The sequence below is a fragment of the Morone saxatilis genome, unplaced genomic scaffold (genome assembly GCF_004916995.1).
Source record: "Morone saxatilis isolate NCDOM2014 unplaced genomic scaffold, NCSU_SB_2.0 Contig4, whole genome shotgun sequence".
Classification (NCBI taxonomy): Eukaryota; Metazoa; Chordata; class Actinopteri; family Moronidae; genus Morone; species Morone saxatilis.
In genome coordinates this window covers 13430719-13435812 of record NW_023339984.1, presented here as the reverse complement: position 1 = coordinate 13435812, position 5094 = coordinate 13430719, and positions in this window count along the sequence as shown.

The following is a 5094-nucleotide window of genomic DNA, read 5'->3' as shown; positions in this document are numbered from 1 at the left end:
GGTAGTGCTGAGTAAAAAGAACTGTCGGCATAACCGTGTTTAATAGCCAACCCAAACAGAAGTATTGCTTCATTTTCTGCAGAAGGCTGCTGAAACATGTTATCAGTTCAAAAATCATGTTTGAAGGCAATTCTCATAAAGTATGGAGGTATAGAGGGGATCAAAATATGTTAAGCATGTTTTATGAGGTGTTAAAGAAGGCTGAGAGTTATGGCGTTTGAGCAGATAGATACGTTGCATATATTTCTTGAAAACAGAACCCAAGTTAACCCAGGAAAAAAAGTTTACTAGCTTGGAATACTGATAGGTCATTAGTTTCCACTGATTATGACGGGTCAAGTGGCAAAGTCTTGTTACAGAGCAGCAAATCACTTATTCTTGTTTTATGAGAGTTCAGCTTGAGGGAGGGAACTTATCTCAAACTCAATACTTAAGAGCAGTCATGGTTCAGGTATGCTGCCTCCTTGGGCACGTCAGCGTTATACAAAGGGAAGATCACCTGCAAAGTTCTCGAAACCAGTTTGCATGACATTCATTTTTAATAAACACGTGTAACCTTATGTGGCCTGTTCTTCTCTTCTTCATAATATAATACCATAGACTGGGTTTTAAGGGCAGCATCCTCTGTGACTCTGTGACTTTTATAAATTAACAGAAGTGGAATGAGTTTAGTGGAAATAGAAGCAGTTTACAGCAATTTTCTAAGACTTTCTTCTATTGACTCACAGAGACGAGACGTAAGTGCTACACGTCTGACAGAAAAGCAGCTCCTGTTTTTTTGGAGGGGACTGGAAAAAGATGAGAAAGTTTCCTTCCTTTCAAACCATCAAAATAAAATCTGGATGATTGTAGAGGTTGTAGTGGTGCCTTTTTTTTGACAAATAAATAAATACATTTTTGTTTTAAGATGGGACTGATTCATTTCTATGAATGGACTGTAATAGTACTGTAAAAAAATAACTTTTAATATAAAAAAGGGTTAAAATGGTGGAGAAACAGCAAATATTTCAGTCCATGTACACTGAAGCAAACTGATTAGCCAGAAAATGTCTAAAATGTCTAGTCTATATGGCGCAGTGCCTGGCTGTTTGTGTTGTGACGTTACAGGTAGGTCCTTGAACCTGGGCAGTGACTCATATCAGAGTTGTTTACCCAATTGGAGATAGGAGGAAGTGGGACCAGCTTGCCCTACAGTGTCCATGGTACAGCTGGTTCAAACACATTCTTTAGGTGATCTACAATCTTATTTATTTACATCAATGAGGGTTGAGTAAATAATAGAAACATCTCTCAGTGTCACATAATACAGCTCAAACTGCATCACAAACTACAGCTTCCAGACCATACCGTTCAATCACCACCTCTTCATGAAGGTGGGATTTATTGCAGGGCTGTTCTTTTAGACTGCATTCATTTTAGCTGTAGGTGTAAACTGGCAACCAAGTGCATATCAACACATTCTCATTTTACTCACCCTCCCCGTGAGTAAAATGAGAAATGAAGAGCACAGGTCACACTCCTGTGTTGCCATGCATCCACCCAGCTAATATTTCAGACAGCATGGAGCAACATTATTGTTATAATTATTAGCTGCAGGAGTGCTGGGCTGTAGTTCACAGTGACCCCTGACCTCTGTGTGCCCAAAACCAGGGCAGTCAGTCTAGTTATCGGTCTTCCAGTTTGAACTGTTGTCTACTAAGAATGACCCTATTTAATAGACTCAGATTGTCTCACAATTAAACATACTATCAGTAATAATAAGGACTGACCAAAACAATGTTCTTTTGCTATCTGAGACACTATGATGAATGATTTCTGACACAGGAAGTCTCTCCAGATACCACAAAATTGTAACATTGCTACAAAGACACTAAAGCTACTAAAGATTTGATAGAAAAACAAATTTAATAAAACACTACTGTTTAGACTCCTCTGCCGAGAGACAAATGAAAGTCAGAAACAATGGGCTGCGTGTACACATTTATTTATTAATTTATTTTTCGTGAAAATATTCTAAATGATCCAAAACAGACTCCTCTGCATATAAAATGCTCCAATGTGGTGAACAATGTAAATAACTTAAAATAAACGTGTGTCAACAAACAAACAGTCGTAGTATCATTTCTGAGCAGCCTTTTTATGCAAATAATTATTCCAAAAAGTTAGTGACCCAAATGGAACAAATGAAAAATTGGTCATAATACTCTTGAGACACATTTTAAAACTTTAAAAGTAATTTTTAAGACGACCCTTCGTCACAGACACATTAATGCAAAATATCTGAAAACCCCTGGAATATCTGGAAAAGCCAAAGCATTTAACAAAACGGGTTGTTTCTCAACATCTCATCAAAATAGTAGCCAGTATTTTTTGTAGCATTTGAGCACCAACTAGAAATACTACAGAAAATAATTGGCTCTTTCATATGGTATTCAGTTTTATTGGAGGGTCCTATTACAGCCTGATCAACAGTGGCACACATTAACCTCCCCAATATAAGTTTTATCACTCTAACTTGATCAGTTCTGCATAATGTTCATTATTTGGCAACCTCCTTCAGCCCAAAGTCAGGGTAGAAAGGCTGAGTGAATGTGGTGTGTACTGTGTAGAGGAGAGTCATCTTGTGAGAAACACTATGAAAAGGACAGAACACCCGCTGTATGATCCAGGTACCCTCCGATCCTGGAGGACTGAGGGCCTGACACCGTCTTGCTCCATGTGTTTGGGGAGTACTCTCAACTCCACAACAGTTGTTACAGCTTTCATTCGTCAGGACAGCAATCTGATGGAAGAACAAAGCAGGAAAAAAAACATAAACCTTCTAATATTCAGTTCGTTATTAATGAAATGGTATATTGTAAAACAGCAGCAATTTTGACAAGAATTTAAAAATGTTTTATTTGTTTTAATCATCAATTTCTCACACAGATTCACACACACACAGTTTCAACCCATACCCGGACCTTAAGCACAGCGTTGTCACACCAGATATTAAAAGAGGGCAAACATAAGTACTTTAAATCAGTAACCAATACAGCCTAACCATAAAAAAATAAATGGCTGTGCATCATTATTGGTTATCAGACACTGATAATGTTTATTACCTGACAAAATACTTTATATACATCACTGAGGTCTTTAACAAATCAGCCGTTATAAAAATGGAGGAGCATTATCTACACACATTTATTCACTTTACACAGAGCTAAAATGAAAACCAATTTATGTCAAATGTTCGCCGAATGAGTTGGTGTCTGTTAATGAGCAGTAGGAAACCATAAACGATCTTTTAAAAAAGGTGCTCGGTTCTGTTTAACACTAGGTAAACAGTGCAAAGCAAGCTGATTGCTAACACAACCTATATTTACTTTTGCACACACTGTGGTATGGAATCAAATGTTTTACTCACAGTGTAAGAACTGCCCCCTGGTCTTTGGCACAGGTGGCAGCAGAACATCTATAGTACAAAAAAAAATAAATCCTAAATACCACTAGATTTGAATAAAACCACTATATAACTCTGGATTTTGACATTTTTATCAGGTACCTGAGGCGGAGATCCTGGGCCGGTTGTCATTCACAAGGCGCTTTATGTCGTCCCTCAGCTTTGACACAGAGTCAGTCACAGTTTTGAACGAACGTTTGGGACAAACAACAGGATCAGGAAGCCAGTCTCGAGAGTCACGGGAGGTGGAGAGGGACTGGAAGGTCTGGGAGAAATAAAAAAAAAAAAAGAATACTTATGAGCATAATATTTACTGTATATAAAAATGCATACAATGTACTGTACTTTACGTCAATTACGTTAAACTTGATGAACTAATACAGTCAGCCAATGTTACTTTTCGGCAGTGCATTCAGATGTGCTTCGTTGCTGAGATTTGCATGCTTTAAGCTTCCACAGTTACAGACTGAGAGTGCGTTGGCTAAAGAGCACAGATTATTCAGTCAGGTGGAAATGATATAACATAAAAAATACACAAAGTGATAGACATACTAAAAATAAAAACAACCTACAAATAAACTGTGATACCTGAATGAAATGGATGTGGTCGTCCGTATGAGAAAGCTGTTCCAGTTCGGTGTGTCTCCTCCTCAGCTTGGCGATCTCCTCCTCCAGCTGCAGCTGCCGCTCTTTAGTGTGAGCGACCGCCATCTTCTCCCGGGCATTGATCAGCTGCTTCGCCAGAGTGTGCTTTCTCTTTATGGAGGAGATCATCTCATCAAAGATCTTATCACTGGTCTGCACTGCAGCCTGGCTACAACTCTGAAAAGACAAAATATGACATGCTGTCACTCTCAAACTGATTCACTGGTCTTAATACAGGAAGTCATGTTCAGTAATAACTCAAGTTCTTCAACCTTTCTGATACTGCTGGAGGTTCATTAGCATCAGCAATGTTTGTTAACACAACAGCAAAACTGATCAAACCACTGTAATAAGCTCAAATACTGCAGTCTAATATCACACCTTGAAATCCTTCAGAGCTTGGACCAGCTCAGTCAGCACCATTTCTCGCTCCTGGAATCTCACCTTGACTTTCTTCTGACTCGCGATCAGCTGCTTCTGTAAGAAAAGCAGCAAAGGCCTTGTTGTGAATGCTTTTATTAATACAATTACTACCTTTTTCTATTATTTCAAATCACATTTGATCTACAGTGTACAAGTGGTCATAATAATTTGATTCTAACAGTAAGAAATCTGTCAGTGTGTTGGGCTGCAGACCTTTCTACAGTCTTTCTACAGTTTTGTGTTCCCTAGTTCTGCTCTGTTTTTGTTCCTACCTGTTCCTCATCCCTCTCTGCTGCAGCTGACACCGTACAGTGGCTTTTATGCTCATCTATAACGCACAGATAGCAGATGCACTTCTTGTCTGTCTGGCAGTAGACCTCCAACAGCTTGTTGTGCTTCGTGCACATCTTTTGCTGCAGCGGGACTGTGGCTGAAACCAGCCGGTGCTTCTTCAACACAGGAACGCTGGAGTGAGGCTCCAGGTGAGCCGGACAGTAAGAGGCCAAACACGTCAGGCAAGACATCGTGGCTTTGTTGGGACTGTTCCCACAGCAGAAATCACAGGCAACATCTGCCGGGCC